Source organism: Panthera tigris, chromosome D4, assembly GCF_018350195.1.
Source record: "Panthera tigris isolate Pti1 chromosome D4, P.tigris_Pti1_mat1.1, whole genome shotgun sequence".
Classification (NCBI taxonomy): domain Eukaryota; kingdom Metazoa; phylum Chordata; class Mammalia; order Carnivora; family Felidae; genus Panthera; species Panthera tigris.
This window is the reverse complement of record NC_056672.1, coordinates 42,525,296-42,543,075: the sequence shown is the minus strand read 5'-3', so window position 1 is coordinate 42,543,075 and position 17,780 is coordinate 42,525,296. Positions and strand designations below refer to the sequence as shown.

The 17,780-nt window shown below is 39.6% G+C and overlaps 1 long non-coding RNA gene across 11 annotated transcripts in view; it reads left to right on the top strand.

The window, feature by feature from the left end:
- LOC122233046 overlaps positions 1–11,345 on the top strand; it is an 86,286-nt gene extending 74,941 nt beyond the window's left edge. For 10 of the 11 annotated variants that reach the window (XR_006210488.1, XR_006210493.1, XR_006210492.1 and 7 more), the window contains 3 exons: positions 5,911–6,010; positions 7,442–7,660; positions 11,206–11,345. This is a non-coding gene — a long non-coding RNA (uncharacterized LOC122233046). The remainder of the gene's footprint in view (positions 1–5,910; positions 6,011–7,441; positions 7,661–11,205) is intronic. The other variant, XR_006210483.1, reaches the window with a different exon arrangement.
- Positions 11,346–17,780: the final 6,435 nt, after the last annotated feature.

Sequence of the window (17,780 nt, the reverse complement as noted above, 5' to 3'; positions counted from 1 at the left end):
AGACTTTAAAGCATGTAATATATATGTAAATAATTATGTATACACATATGTGTGTGTGCGTGTGTGTGTCTGTGTGTGTGTGTGTGTGTAGCATGAAAATTTTCTTCCTGCTTATATGCTATTATCCCCTTGGTTTTTTGGCAACTTTTATACATAAGGCTCAGAGCTAATCCCAAATGCTTATACTTTAAGAATGTGCCTTAACAATTGTGTTAATTCTTTGAGTTGCTTGAGCTTCGTCTGAGAAACTTGGCAAATCATGGGACAGAATTTGAAGAATAGGCCAATGACAGTGATTGGTATTCTCAACTCCCTCCTTGGGTAATTTAACCACACACTATCAGTTGTGGAATGAGACATAAAATTATTCTTACTTCATGTTTAAATTTCCCATATGATTGATGCATAGGTTGAAAGTTTCTTTTGAAGATTGTCAAGTTGAAAGCAAGAAATGTTTGTATTGTCTCTTCCTCTAGTTTCTAAGTGTTCACAGAAGGAAAATAATGTATTTAAACAAAGTTGACCTGTTTGTGTTGACTAGCTGTATTTGCAAGGCTGGATTCTAAGAACAAGCAGTATTATTTGGTGACTATTTACTTTATGCTCTTAAGGGCCAAGTACGTTAGAATATTTTACTTTGAACTTACACTCCATGTTACATGCTGCTGCTCAACCCCATGTATGGCACCACTAGCTTGAGTGGCTAGGTATATTCTCAGCCACATGAAAATTTAAAACTCATTTTCTGAATTGTTGTCATCAAGTAAACCAATAGACCTATGATTGGATCATTCTTTTAACTAATGCAATAGTCTGAAAACTAGAGTATGAGGAATTTCTCACATCCATAATGATGCTAAGTTATTCACTATAAAGAAGCTCTTGGAACCAATTCACTCAAACAGCAATTATTAATTGTTTATTTATTGACTCTTTGCCAGGCACTGTGCAAGGTACTTGGAACAGTGAATTATAAATGCTTCTTTACCCATCTCCAAGACAGGGGTAGATAAACAAGCATTTGCAATACAGTGTGATACAGTTTCTGTTACAGAGACCAGAGAAGGGACTGGTCAGCTTTGTGGAATGCAGCTTTGTGGAAGCCAGCTTTGTGGAATGCAGAGAGAAGCCTCCTGAACAAGGTAATAGAAAAACTGAGTTATAAAGGAAGAGGAAAGGAAGAAGAGGAAGAATATTCTGAGCCTCAATGCAAAGTGAAGGAGGGGGAAGGAAGAGAGAGGAGTAAGTGAAAGAATTGCATAGGTGAAGAGGCTGAGTGAACAGATCTCGTGCTGTGATGAAGGGCATGAACAGCTAAATGGATGGTGTTGTGATGACCTCTGGAGTGTAGATCTGTAGAGGACAGTCAATAGCAAAAAACTGAAGCCTTGTGGCAGTCATCAGCACTGTTCACCAGTATGTTCACCCCTCTCTTCCTCTGGACACACAGCAGGCTCTCTTGTGGCTAGATGAGTTCCTGTAACTAGTTATGGTCATGAGTTGTGAGCACAAGGGTCAGGTCAAGGTCAGAGCACCTAGTTGCTGAGGTGGGACTCTCCATAGCTTTTTTTCCCTCTAGTAGAACAACCAGCAACATTTGACGTGGAGACACCCAGGTAGCCTGAGTCCCTAAGTAGATTACAATGAACAAATCCTTGCTGTTGACCTGAGCTGTTCTTGATGCCTGAGTAATCTGTGGTGTGGTAAACACTTGAGAGTTGAGTGACACCATGGAAAAACCAAAAACCAATGTAAAGCCCACCCTAACTTATTCAAGAGGAGAGTGGCAGACAACAGTTGTATCATATCGGACCTCCCAGCTGAGGAGTTTGTACCTTCTGCTCAGAGCACTAGGACCGCTTTAAAGGAAAGTTTTAAACAGATCTGTATGCTAATATTGATCACTCTGACTGCAAAGTATAGGATAGATTGGAGAGGGCAACATAAAAATCTCAAATCCTTGAAATAGCAAAGACTTAATTAACTATTTCACCCCCACACTTCCATGAAACATCTGTTCTAGACCTTTTTCCTAAGGGTTGAGAGATCAGTAATGCCTTAGGAAAGTTGAGAAGTTCTATGGAGACATCTGCATATATTCAAAAAATATGTTAAAATTTAATGTCTAACATAACCTAAATGTCTTACAATAAAGTCAGATTACCAATCCAGTTTTACCGTACCTTCTTAATCCTTCTGATAAGAGCAAAACATACTTCTCTGAATCTTAAGCTAAAGAATGAGAGGCTAATTTCTTGGAAACTTGATTACCTTAGAGTCTGTGTAAGATGGTCTGAGGCCAAATTATTATGGAAAAAGCAAGCAAATTGAGCCAGAATACTTCATAATTTTCCTTCATTAGCAAGTTTTGCAGGCTTCACTGAATTTAATGAAAGAAGTCCCATGTAAATCAAGTCTATTCTCCCAGGGGAAATTTTTTTTCTAAGTTCTCTTGGACCTAAGTGTGGTTGAGTGTGTCAACATTCAAACATCAGAACATGTAGATTAATTAAACTCTTCTCTGGTTCCCCCTTCACTTCTCCAAATGTGTTTCAGGTTTTAGTACCATAATCCTCCCCATTGACAGGGCTCCCTCTGCATTGGTGACATGGCTAACAGCATAAATCTGACACTCTGAGACATATCTAGTCTATCTGCCTCATTTTACAAACAAGGTGAATGGGGTGGCAAATTATACTGAATATCTTCAGGAAATCTGGAAGAGGAAAAGGTCTTAGTCTTTCCACATTTACCGTGAGATTACTCTAATACACCATCTGTTTTTGCTTTCTACTAAAGATCAGGTTAATGGTGTTTAATAACACCTGGATAGGTAGAATTCTAAATTAATCATTGAAAACATGAAACTTCAAAATTGTAAATTATTCAACACATGTAAACAAATAATAAAACCATTTATTTCTGGTCCAATTCATGGCTAGTTATCAAAAATCATCAAGACCAGCATTTTCCAAACTGGGTTTCATGGAATAACAGTATTCCGTGAGGAAAGAGGGGATCAGACGAGTTTTAGAAAAATGGCTTAAACTATGTTAAAGGCTTTATCTTTAGTGTTTATTATTATTTTTTTAATTTTATTTAAATCCAAGTTAGCTTAAATATAGTATAATAATGACTTCAGGAGTAGAATTTAGTGAGTCATCACCTACATATAACACCCAGTGCTCATCCCAAAAAATGTCCTTCTTAAAGCCCATCACCCATTTAGCCCCATCCCCCCCACCCAACACTCCCCCAAGCAACCCTCAATTTGTTCCATTTAAGAGTCTCTTATGGTTCACCTCCCTCCGTTTTTATCTTATTTTTTCTTCCCTTTCCAATATAGCTCAACTGTTTTGTTTCTTAAATTCCACTTATGAGTGAAATCATATATTTATCTTTCTGTGACTGACTTATATCGCTTGGCATAGCACACTCTAGTTCCATCTGTGTTGTTGCAAATGGCAAGGTTTCATTCTTTTTAATCAGCAAGTAATATTCCAGTGTGTGTGTGTGTGTGTGTGTGTGTGTGTGTGTGTGTGTGTGTGTCTTCTTGATCTATTCATCATCAATGAACATTTGGGTTCTTTTCATAATGTGGTTATTTATTGAATTTAGTGTTTATTCTGATCTCCCCTTCAAAGGAAATGCTTGACAAAATTAATCATAAGCTCATTGCTCCAAAAAAGTTAGCATTTAAGTTTTATCAAACATCTGAAAATGAGGACCTTTTTTTCCCCTATCACTTAAATAGTCAGATTTTTTCATTAAGTCCAAATATATAAGACCACATGATGATGCCCTGCTAAAGCAAATCTAGACAAATGGCCTAACAATTCCAGAGTAAATAGAAGCAAATTAAGTAGTCTTCATCTCTATTCAAGATAAAGTAAGTTCTGAATCTCATATTCACTTGGTGCCTAAGTCCTACATGAGGTAATTATAATGTTGTCATCACAATATAAGCATACAGGTAAGAAAATAGTTGGATAATCACAGATTTTGCTTCTTTTGGTCATTAGAATATGGAGAATGTGAGAGCTGCAGGGAGCCATAGGTCAGTGAAAATCATCCAAGCCCCTTGCCTTACAGATGAAGCATGAGAGACCAGAGAGGCTATGGGACATATCTAAGGTCTTTTTCCTATTGAGGCAGCAACTTGGTTTTGCATTTGCCTGTGTTTTTTTTTTTTTTTTATTCATCATTTATTGATGAACCAAACATCTTCTGAGTTCTAGGCCACATACGAAGCACTGAAAACACAATGATGAGCACAAAGAGGTTTCCTGCCTTAGACGCTCATGATTCAGCGGTGTGCTGGAGCCAGCTGCTACTTGCTCGGAAGGGCCAATTGCTAAATTCTCAGGAATTCTATGAGCCAATTGTTAGACACACCCATTACTAAAAATCAAGTTATATAAACTTGCAATTAAATAAGCCATATTGACATTAAAGCCAGTAAGTACTCAAAACACAGTACTTGCTGATTATCTTACTACCTTTTTATATCTAGTATATGTGAATGGTGGGAAAACTAGACGACACAACCCTCTGACACAGCTCTTCGAAGTCCTCACTCAGTGACATCACACTGCTAGCTGGCAACCAGGGGAGCATTTAGACTGTGGAAATTGGCAAATGTTACAAATTAGCAATTTATTTCCCCTAAGAACCGGTTGTTCAACATGTACCACCTCACCACTGCACTCAATTAAAGTATATAAAGCGCACTTTACCGTAGTGCGTAGTTTACAGTAGGACTAGGAATCCACATCGGCCCGATCTCACGCACTCTACCAAGTGAGTCTGTGAGACAGATTTTACAACTCATAGAAGACACAGACCAGTGTAAAACTAACTATAATCAAAAAAGTCCTCGTCCCAAGATGAACGGAGCAGGAAGCAACGAATTTTGCATTCAGCTGCAAGTACAAGCAGCAGCAGGGTGATGTGGATTTAGCAAATGCACCTCAACCTTACCGGATATACTGAAGATCCAAGGAAACTAAGACCGTGGTTCCCGTTATATTACTATCACTTTGCTTCTTACACCATACACTCCATATACCTGTCACTCTTTCGTTGAGGGACTCTGTACCAGACATGAAAACTTTCCCCAGAAAAGATTTGACATTATTTAAAGGTTAGGACTGGGGCGCCTGGGTGGCTCAGTCGGCTAAGCCTCTGACTTCAGCTCAGGTCACGATCTCACGCTCCCTGAGTTCGAGCCCGGCGTCGGGCTCTGGGCTGATGGCTCAGAGCCTGGAGCCTGCTTCCGACTCTGTGTCTCCCTCTTTCTCTGCCCCACCCCCGTTCATGCTCTGTCTCTCTCTGTCTCAAAAATAAAACGTTAAAAAAAAAAAATTAAAAAAAAAATAAAGGTTAGGACTGATTTGGTTTGTGGTTTAATTAGCCATCTTTGGAAAATAGGTTATTGTTTAATTTTTTTTTAATGTTTATACTTTGAGAGAGAGAGAGACAGAGAGAGAGACAGCGTGAGCAGGGGAGGGGTAGAGAGAGAGAGGGAGACACAGAAACCAAAGCAGGCTCCAGGCTCTGAGCTGTCAACACAGAGCCCCACACGGGGCTCGAACTCACGGACCATGAGATTATAACCTGAGGCGAAGTTGGTCACTCAACCAACTGAGCCGCCCAGGTGCCAATGGTTATCGTTTCCTTAAATCCATGGGAAGCATGAAGGCTCAGGGACAGAAATGGTTGAGGTTGGGTTCTAATGGGGTTGGCACTAAGCTGTGTGTCCTTGGCCAAGTCACCTATTCTCCCTGCAATTCTTTTTTCTTCATGTGTGAAATGAAGGCAAAATCTGTTATATTGAAGATGAAATAAGATAATGTATGTAAAACATGCCTCACAGTGGTTTCTCAATAAATGTTACTTCTCTTCCTTCAGCTTTCTGCCGCCCCAGTGGTCTACCTTTCCCGCCAACTTCTCCAGTGAGCTGTGCAGGCCTTTCGGGTGTCCTCCAGGCCTCAGCCATTCAGTCTTCCAGGTATGCTTGCATTTGCCTGGCTACCGTTTCCCCTCAGTTATCAGCTTAGTTTCACATCTCCTAACAAGTTGTCAGTAACACACTGGAAGCTCAGGTAGGTGCTCTGGCTCTTGGTCTCATTATAGTATGATCATCCATCAGAACGCAGATCAAACTTCATTGTTAACTCCTATCTACTTGTCTGGATCTTCCACAAGGTCAGCAACTGTCTTATTAACCATGGTATATGAAGAGCCTGGCACAGTGTTTAGCACATAGTAGGTTCTTCGAAAATATTTGCTAAGCAAATGAATGGTTTTACTAAATCTTTTTAGACAGTTGGTTACATTTTTACATCCCTTTACTTCTTTGGCACCCAAGTCTCTATTTAAATTTTTTCCCTTCAGTCAACACATTTGTAAGCCCTGTTGTTGTTTCAATATTTCTTCTTCTAACAAATGATACTCATTTCCCACATTTTCTAACAAAATCTAAGTACCCAGTTCTTATCCTTAGTTATACCACAGAATCCATCAGAGGGACCATTCCACAGTCCCTCTGAGATGGATCAATATCAAAATTCCCACCAGTGACAGAAGGGATGTTGAAAAATCCTAAGTCTCCAGGTTAGTAAATTTGGCTTAAAATTGACATTGATCCTATGGGTTTGAGATAACTGAGTAGAGCAGAAACCTGTGCGACTTTCTTCTGTGCATCTTTCTGCTCTCTTCTTGGCCTGAAACGGGTCCCAGGGTCTGCTCTCCCATTATTTTGTGCCTTCTCTTGCCCTGTGTTTGTCAGGTTCACAGCCATGCATCAGGTGGCCCTGACAATATGTAAGGGTCCCTTTACCATTTACAGAGGCAGCTTCTAATGTGGAGCCAGCAAGAGCAGTCAAGGATCTGAAATGAAGCCCATTTAGAGAGCACCCTCTACCCCGCCCTCCTCTCCGCCTTGTCCTTCCTGCACATCCCTGTTTAATACTTCTGATGCTTAGGGCTTTCTTTTTCACTCCCTCCAAATCCTTCCCATACTGTAAAGCCATTTCATTTGTATATAAAACCCTTTTCTTCCTAGCTGAAATAAAACATTTCCTTAGCAGTTGAACTAAAACTGCCCTTCTTTAAGACATTAGTGAATTCAATGGTCTCCATGCACCCTTTCTTTGGTATATTAATGATTACATTAGCACTCATTAAAAGAAATATTTTCTTTTTAGGTGTCCAAATATTGACATTCTGCAGCTTAATTGTTTTAAAATACTATTGGAATTCTCCTTTCAATCCTTAATGTTTGACTCATTAAGTCCATGAAGTGGAAATACATTTTGAACGTAAAACCTAAGTGTATGGAAATTAAATAAAACCTGACCCCAAAGAACCTCATGTCTAAATATGGAGAATCTGCTTTTTACGTACGTTTTCTTTTATATGGTAAAACTGGATTGCACAGAAGGGTCATTCTGTCTCCTAATCGTGTTACGAAGAACAAGGCTAGTCTGAAATACTTTGGATTTGATGCTTAGATACATCTGTCTGCCACACCAAGATACATCAAAGAAAGGTCACGATGTGATATAACGTTTGGAACTGAGATTCCCATCAGATTTGCTACAAGAGCAGAAACAGAGTCAGACTTTTATTGTCAAGCATCCACAGTACACTCCAGAAGGTAAGTCTTTGGGTGCTTCCAATGAGCTGAATTGTATTGCAATGAAACGCCTGGCCATACTGATGAGAAAGATGCTATGCGTGTAGACACGCATAGGTAGAGCAGGCACAGATGTGTAGCATCTTTGGAACGGGCCAGATCTCTTTCACTACATTCACAGAAACAAATGTAACATTCACTAGGTGTTATGGTATCCTTTCTCTTAAATGTTTGTGACCTCCATCATGTACTCATGGAACAATCCTCAGGTGAATCAAATTTATACTTACCCTGTGGTTCTTACCTACATACAGACCATCAGTAGCTGGAGCTTCAGGCCCTGGTCACAAAGGCAGGACAAACAATTAGTTGCCTAGACCCCAGGATGAGACTGGAGGCTAATGGTCAAGAAGAACTGACAGAGTATGTGATGATGACCAGTTAAGAGTATGGATGAGCAGTACTAAAGGTCACAGGCAGGCAGTGCATCCAAAGTCATAGTTAATGCCCAGCAGATAAAATGTGGAGAGTCAGGGAATCTGGGTTTTAGTCCATCTCTGCCATTTGTTAGATATCTACCTCTGGGCAAGCCATTGAACTCTTCTGCACTCTGAGGGCCTCCCTTATAAAATACAGATGACAATATATATTGAAGGGTGCTGTTTTGAAACTTAAATAGAAATCAGGATACCAATAATAGAATCCTGAGTGTTTTATGTGAACTAATTTATTTAATCTTTGCAATAACCCTACGAGGTAAGTACTATTATCATTCCAAGGTCACACAGCAGATAAGTGGCAGGGCTGGGGCTCACTGGCTCTAGACTCTACTCTCAAATAGGGGATCATGTGTATTATAAACTAACTCATTAATACTTTGCTTGTATATACTTACACAGCTACTAATAGATACCATTATTAAGTCCTGGCTAGGTATCAGCGACAGTACTCAGTGTTTTAATTTTGAGGTGGGTACTTTCAGGTCTCCATTCTAGAAATGGGGTAATTGAGGCTTAGATTGGTTAAGTAACTTTCCAGAGGTCACCTGGCTTTTATAGTGGAACCAAAATGTGAACCTAGGTTTTCTTTTAATGCCCAAGTGTGCCTAGTCTCCTCTTGAGGTTACCCATGAAAGCCTCTCTCAATGTCCTTGTCCTCCCACTCACAGACTTCCATATATTGACACCTCTTCTTAGTTCTGATCACCAGTATCAGAGGAGAAGTAATCTCTTCCATTTAAGGCCAACATTCCTTCTTGTTCCTCTGATCTTTATGTGTCCTTCTGTGTGTCCTCAGTCTTTTCCTCTCTACCAACCTCACCTTTGCAGTGTGTAAGAGTACAGGCGTCACTGCTCAGTCCCCATCAGGTGTGAGTCAGTCTGCTTTTCTTCCTTTCTCTCCACCTCTCACCATGCTATCCTCCATTTCCTGTCAACCTCCTTCTCTCCTTTCCCATGAACCTCCAGTTCCCTCCTTGGCACCACATCTGGTTTCTTCCTGTCTTTCCTGCTCTACTCAAACTGCCCTTTCCCACCTCACCACTGGCTTCCTATCTACCAAACCAACAGGCATTTTCCAATCCTCATGCTATTGGCCCTCTCTAATATGTTCCGTGATGGCTCTAACAGTGCCTTACAGACCTACTTCCAACCTCTGCTCCCTCAAATTCCTTCTCCACATAGTGACCACACAAGTTTTACATGCATGCTGCTTCTCTCCTCCAGCTAGTCTCTCTTCCTAGCATGGCCTTCTCACCACTGCACCATTCCATCTACCACAGATTGTTTGATCTTAAATTCCAGCCGAGATATTTTTTTTTCTTCCTGGAAACATCCTCAGAATCAGCCCACCCTATGATTAGGTGCTCTTTCTCTGTGTCCTCATATCAATAGCTTTCTATATTGTCTTAAAATTACTTCTTCCCACATTGGACTCCCCACTGACCATATGCTCTTGAGGACAGGTACTTGCTCATCTTGGACTGGCTCCAGTCTCTTATCTTTTCACGGGGACAAGATAGTGTGATTAGTCATAATTCATGTTTTAGTTAATTTCATGTGTCTTCACCTTTGAAAAGAGACTATTTCTCTTATATATCTCATGGTATGTATACATTTGGACTCATTATCACAAACTGACATTCATTTCCACAACTTTTATCATTATTTTCCTTTGAGTAAATGTTAGTTTTCCTCTATTCATCATCTATTCTAAAGGCAGGCATGGTGGCTAGCTGACATATTGTAGATGACCGTGACTAGCTATTTTTTGGGTTTGCTGATACCCGTTCTCTTTTTCCTGGCAACAGCGCCTCAAAACGACTCCTCCCACTCGGGATGCAGTATTACCTAGTGAGACTGTTAAGTCCATATTTCCTACCCTTCTCAGATCTACCAACAGGATTGTGGCCCTAACCAACCGGTCACCCCCTAGAAGTTCAATTTGGGGAAGAGTGATACAGAAAGTGAGGGTGGTTAAAATTGATTTCATTTCAAGAAGAGATCTTTCTTCAGTCTTTGCCACCTGGATTCTCCTGAATTGCTCTGGCCTATGTCATCTCCAAGGCCAAAGAAACTTTTCCACTCATTTTACGGTCACCCCATAGCCTTCCAATACATTCCTTCTTTGTTCAAGGTAACCAGATGTTTCAGTTGCTTGCAAACACCCAACACTAAGTGATACATAGGCATTCAACAAATGTTCACTGAATGGTGATGAATATTTGAATCAAAGGAATGGTTTTCCCAACTTAAAAGGGACCTATAAATTCCTGGAAGCATGAAGTTTTGGAAGGAAGTACATTTGCTACAAAGATGATGAACACAGGAAGACCCCTGGGGCAGGAAGAAAGAGGATCTAAGTGGAGGGTGACAAAGGGACTTGGCTCAGACAAGAGGTGCCCTTCCCCTTTCTCTGGTTCTGAGTTCATAGAAGAGATAGATGAAGCTGAAGAAAAGAGCCGATGAGGGTGGTCAGACTGGAGGACTTTGATTTTTATTAGAGAAAGAGACAATTATGTACAGGGAGGAACATAAGGGGTTTTTAGGAGACAGGAAAAGTATCTGAAATGTCTAGGGAGGACACTAAGAAATCACAGATGATAAAGATGCCGGGTAGCCTGAAGACAAGTATCATAATCATAATATTTAAACATCAGTGGTAAATCTTTATCATTGTAAGCATAGCAAAGATACTGCAAGGACTAACGCAAGTCTTAGTAATAACTAGCAAAAGTATTCTTTGAGAAAAGCAAAGCTATTCTCTTGTATTTCTTAGAGAGGCATCACAATTTGCAGGTAACCGACAGAATCCTACAGAGAGAAACTTTCATGGTGGCCTCTGCTATAATAAACTTGACCAGTTCTAGACTCTGCCCCCAACATAGTGACAAGACAGTAAGACTTAGCCATAATTCATATCTTAAAGAGTTAAAAAAAAAAAAAAAAACCTTTCAAAGGATGGCTGCTCCTAGCTTAGTACTGTCTATACAACATGTGTATTATCTTTGTGTCTGTTATTATAATCACATATTCAAATCCAGTACTTTTATCTTTTTTTCTTTTTAGGGCTCTTCAGTCAATGTTGCTTTTCTTTATTCATCATACATAATAAAGATGCTATGCAAGGAACAAAAAAGCAGCAGAATGTTTTCCCCGAAGAGAAGGCTTTTCAGATGTGCTCTGTAATTTGTCATCCAGAGGAAAGAGCGTATCATCACCACTTTAAAAAAATAAATGAATTACATCGACTTGATGCACAGCAGGCTCACAGATTTCACGGGGCCTTTGTATTGAACATATGCTCGCTCTCTGTTGTCTCCTCTAAGATTATTGTGGGCATCCAGGAGATAAAACAGGCAGGAAAGCAGCAGACGTCACAGCAAACAGCCTGATAGGTCACCTCACTCATAAGGTACAGAGTCAGAACCCTACCTCCCAGACAGGAAATTAAGTACTTAGAGAACCCACCAATCCATTCATTTCATAGTCTGACTTTCTAGGACTTTTCTCCTCATTACCACTTCCTTTTTCAGAACGTTTCCTTCCCCACATGTCCTGGTAACATCAGATTATTAAATGAAAATATATATAGCTAAACAAATTCTGATCCTATGGAAACCCTCACAATGTGTAGAAGTGAAGGATCCTCACTTCCTTCTCTCTTTCCAGAAAGGCCTCTCCGTCAATGTAGCTTTACCTGTGGGTCTGTTACCAGTCCTGCACTTGCTTTGGCATCACAGTCCTGCAACCTGGGGTTACTTCCATGACAAGCTACACACGTTTCTTCATCCCCTGTGTGCCTAGCTATGCCTCCCAGCCCCCTGACTCCCTATCATTTCTTTACATGTGTGTGCTAACCATATTCTTTTCAAGTCTGCTCATTTTTACTACTTTCTGTTTCAGTACTATGCTTTGCCTTCTCTGGAGACATTGGTTTCCATTAATAAATGCCATGGTGCTTGAATTTCCACAAGCATACGTATGTGTGGACACATGTGGACGTATATTTGTAAGCATATGTGCATTTGTTAAATATGTGTTCTTTTAACATATGCCTGTTTCTACTTATTGGGTGAAATTGGCTTTCTGTAAACTTGTTAAGAACAGAAAGGCTAAGATTAGATAAGATAGACGCCTGAAAGGTCCGATTTTTACTAACGGAAAATGGCCCAGTTCTTATTAAGGATGACGATTATTTTCATTTTTATTAATGGAGAGTAGACTGGTGCCAGGTAGCATTACGGCATCACTGTCAGTAGGGCATTTTCAGAAAGAGATAGTTAGAGGTGGCAGCTAATTTGGAGTAACAGGAGCTTAAAGACAGGAGATCCGGTATGAAAGACGCAATTTTTCCATGGGTCTCCATTTTTATGGAAAATATGTTTTCTTAAAATACTAACTGCTATTTGTGAAATGCCAGCATATACCCTATATTGCATGTATGATCTTCAAACGAATCCTTCATGTTAGGTATTATTACTTTTCCTTCACTTGTGCGAAACTGGCATGTGTTAATTCAAGAGCTGGCACTTGTTTCTAAAGCTCAGTGAAATGCAGGCATCACTGAGTGAGAACTCTGAGAAATACTTTTCTTTTCAAATAGATACTTGTCTTTAATAAAAGTAGAGCCATTTACATAAAATGAACAAGTAATAAACATCTCTAACATATGTGTAAATAAGATTTCCAATGAATTAATTTCCTGGCTAGAATATTTAGGAGGGACAAATGTTCTGATCTAATGTGATACATGTGTATTCCCTCACCCATATATATGACATAATAATTCTTCATCACAACCAATGCCAGCCAGTCCATTCTTTATTCAACAAGATAACTGGGCTCTATAAACTTGTAACCAACACCCTCATTTGCTATCGTTAATATCAAAATGCAAGACAGGTCCTTCACCAAAAACTTCAAGTTTGAGCTGGGGAAGCTATTTTTAGACCAACTGGCTTGATTTAATTTTTTTTCTTTTATACTTGGTACAAGTTTCAGCTACACTCTAACTGATTGGGATGCATCCAATCCGTGTGCTACTTTTCAACATGCACACTAGAGGCTAATGACAACCGTGGAGAGCTGCCCTGAGACTCTCAAAGGGTCAATTTTTAGGCAAAATGCCTGCTCAAATGAGAGCCTGAGTAGGTTCTTTATCTGAAGTAGCAAGGAGGTTACATCAGAAAGCAGCCTAAGCCATCTCCAATTAAATGGAATTGTGTGTACATTGTTTGTAAATAAGGGAATCCTCACCATTTTTCTCCGGTTTAGTTACCAAAAAGATACACAGAGACAAATGCCCCATTATCCCTGTGGGCTTATACGGCACAATTATTGTATTTACCATAAAAAAAAATGCACCAGGGAGCGATGGTGAGAGGGGACTAGGGAATGAGAGGGGGAGCACCAAGATGTAGAAGGGGAAAGTGGAGGAGATGGGTGGGGGAGTGAGGGAGGGAAAGGAATAGAAAACCCAGGGTGCAAAAGGGTTGGCAGCTCTCTAGCTGCTGAAAGCACTTTGGGATTCAGTATGGAAAACAATACCCAGCACATTAAGAATATTAAGTAGCACTGTGATGACCTTTCAAAACTGTGGTGCAGTATGTTGTAAAGTTCTCCAGGAATGCGTTCTCTCTCGCCCACCGATCCCTGTGTTTTATCTTCACCTCTGTGTGCATTCTGAACAAGTAACAAAAGAGGCAGTTACTTCAACTGAAAATAACATTGTGGCACATCAGTAGCATCTTCACCTTTTACTCAAAGGGTCTCTACTATCCCCCACCCATCGTGTCTTAACATCTTGGTGTGTGTGTGTGCCAGGGAAATAAAAGCCATCAAATGAAAAACAAGTCAATGTCTGTACTCATTAATCCAGTGTGGGTCCCTTAATGAAGGCTTGGAGGCGAAGTGGGAGAGGGGGCGGGGGGGGGGGGGGGGGAAGGAACACAATGGGAAGCTTGCCAAGGATTTTGTTTATAAAAAAAAAAAAACAAAAAAACCTGAAACCTACTCTAGACACTGGAAATTTATATTGTGATCACTTAATATAGATGAGCCGGAAGTTCACCCAGGAGGAAGGAACAGATAAAAATATTAGCAGTATAAAAAGAATGATGTTAACTCAGTGGTAACAACTGACATTCTAGAGCACCTGCTTTGGGCTGGCCACTATTCTGAGGCACTTCGATTACTTTAGTCTTCACCCCATCCCTGTGCCTTTGCTACACATACTGTATCATTTTAGAGAGGAGGAAAAAAGAGGCAGAGACAGGCAAAGTCCAGTCCAGGGAGAGCCAGGCTTTTAACCTGAATCCTCTTACAGAACCAGCACTTTTTATCCACTATGCCACACCTAACATAGCATGTTTAAGTTTTAGCATTCCAACTCCTATTATATACACATACGGCTAATTATAAATGTATCTCTTCTATTAAGTTAAACAATGTTGGCAAGCCTTTTCTGGCATGCTTTCTCTGATGAAACAATGTGACAAGGAATTAGGAGAATAAAAGGTTAGAAATAAAACAAATTACTGTGATCTTTCAATAATACAGCTGCAGTTACTTAAAATTTTATCTTGGGTCTTTTCCTTCCTGCAGGCCATACAGTTCCAAATTAATCTAAAATGAAAGGGTTTTCTGACGCTACTATAACACGTAAGCACTTAACTTCCGTCTCGGCGAAAATGTTAGTTCCTCCTTATGGAGTCTTAAGGTTCATTTTAACTCTTCACCTCAACCTATCTGCCCTGCATCTCTCTAGATGCCTTTCTTTTGCCAGCAGAGAGAATGCAGCATTTTTGTCTTAGCTTCTATATGGTCAAAGCAAGTACTCAAAGTTATTCAGAGAAAGTCTTCCTATTTCCCACTAGAAATATGATTTCCCAAGCCTTGGCCAGTCCTAACAGAGAAATGCGTTGCGCTTCAGAAAGAAGGTGTTAGAAAGACGCTGAGTCCTGCAGCTTAATGAAGAAAAGGGGGATGTATATACTAATATAAAGTGTACCTACAAAGAAAGATTTTGCTGGCCTCTAACTTCTGCCTCCCTTTCTCTGTTCTGAAAGGAAGAAAATGGAGAGAGAAAAGCTCATGATCCCTTAGGTAGTGCTAAGCAACACATTCTGACCATGAGACAGAATCTCTGGTGTAGAAAAAAAATAAACATATAGATTACACGCCTCTTTAAAAATAGTGAAATCTCTTTCTCTAAGCATGCTTTCAGCGAAAGGGAACTTTGGTCCTGTAAAAGGTGAGGTTTCATTTATTTCCTTTTTAATTGTGTAATCTCTCAAGGATTTCACATGCATACAGAAAATACTGACACATCTACTTTAGTACATCACTTTGAAAATATTTAAATAAACTCTCCTGTCTACCTAGAAGAACCCTTGCCTGGACTTCTGAGGAACATGAAAAATCAGTATTATAAATGCAATATTTCAGGGAGACTGGGTGGCTCAGTCGGTTAAGCATCTGACTTTGGCTTAGGTCATGATCTCATGGCTCTTGAGTTGGAGCCCTGCATCGGGCTCTGCACTGACAGATCAGAGCCTGAAGCCTGCTTCAAATTCTGTGTCTCCCTCTCTCTCTGCTCCTCCCTGGCTTGTGTTCTATCAAAAATAAATAAGTAAACATTTTAAATGAATGAATGAATGAAATGTTTCTTTTGAATCTTTATCCTGAGTTTACCACGGACCTGATTTAGATTTAATCTCCCTGCTTTTTTAACCTCATCTTAAATATAGCAGTTAACTATCATACATTATGTGTAAGTGCTGGGAATTAATATTTGTGAAGTATGTTACATTTGCAGAAGATGAAACAAAAGTAGAAGGGGATACACCAAAAAACTAATAAGTGCATTTCTGAATTGCACCGAACCCTTTAATTATTATAGGTCCACCCCAGAAGGACACGGAAGGCCTTCTCTAATTGCTCCTTGATCAGTGTCATTTTAAACGATGATCGCAATGGTTCCGCTGTCAACATTTTCTATGATCTATGATACTGACGGCGCAGTCAGTAAAAAGCAAGAAGACAAAAAAGTTATTCAAGACAGATGCTTGACAAATATCCCCAACCAGCAATCTCTCCACCCCAGCACATAGAAAGTCACCCCAGCTGTTTACAGCCATGTCTCTTGTGGTTGGCCACAGCTGCCTTCAGATTGGTCTGTGCCTTTTGTGAAACAGTGGCTAAATATTTTAAGTATCACTTATGCAAACTATGTACAATGACAATTTTTTAAGGGCTATTTCTGCCAAGGTGGAAAATAATCTGTAATGAGAAGAAGCACAACAAAGTACCATTATGGGTCTCAAAAAAAAAAAAAAAACAAAAAAAAAAACACATAACTACTCATCAAACATAAGTCAGTTTCTTTTTTTTTTTAAGTTTATTTTTGAGAGATAGAGAGTAGGGGAGGGGCAGAAAGACAGAGGGGGACAGAGGATTTGAAGTGGGCTCTGCACAGCAGAGAGCCTGACTTGGGGCTCAAACTCACAAACTGTGAGATCATGACCTGAGCCGAAGTTGGATGCTTAATTGAGCCACTCAGACACCCCAAATATAAGTTAGTTTCTGAAAAACTCTCTGATATCTCAAAAAGCAGACAAACATAAGTAAGACAAGAAAGTATGATTCCCATCAATTTGGAGATCCAGATCTTAAAGAATATCTTAGACTCAACTATTCTTCAACAGAGGGATACCCAAATTCTACAAGATGTGGGTGCACAATTGTAGTCATCAAGTTCAAGACAACAGCAAATTTGAAAATGCTAAAGAAAGCAAACAAAAATTTGCATAATGCAATAGTCACTTTCATTCCTAAAAGTGGGATCCAAATAGTATTTTGATTTAGAAAAACTTCAGGGATCAATCATCCTCCAATTTAACACCATTAATAAGCATAACCACCATGTAATTCCTGCAAGAAAAGTAACTAAGAGCAAGGATGATAGTGACCACACTGAGATCACTGACGATGATGGAATCCTACCAAGGTTACCCAAAAATGGAAATTTATGACCAACAGACACGAATGTAAACACATTCCTAATAGTTAAAGAATTTCTGTTTGAATAGAATTCTGTGAGGTGTGATGGGCTCCTATTATATTATTTATGGACAATCCGAAAGGCATGAACTTTGGTCATTACTTCCACTAGTGCATTAGGGGTATCCATTTATTCTAGAAAATGCACATGGAGAAAAATCTTAAATATGAAAAAAAGTCATGACAAAATATGTAATTTCACATGTTGAATAGGAGCAAAAGTCACACTTTCCCCAACTTCATAAAAGGCCAGATGTGTGCTACACCCTTCTGCATGATTTCATAATTCTTATAACTCCACCCAACGAGATAACCTACCAGCATTTTTATGATCATTCTTCTCTTCCATGAAGAGCCACAATGTAAATCTCTAAAGAAATAGATCCCATGCTGGTAAGAATGTATTATTTGCCTCTGTCATCTTTTGAACACAGCATTGGGATAGATTGCTTATAACCCATAAATCGGCTATTCACTTTAGTAAACTTTACATCATACATAAATTCACGCAAATGAATATTCCTCTCTCCACATTTACCGTTTTCCATTCAGCTTGATTTTCAAATTCAGTAAAGGATCAT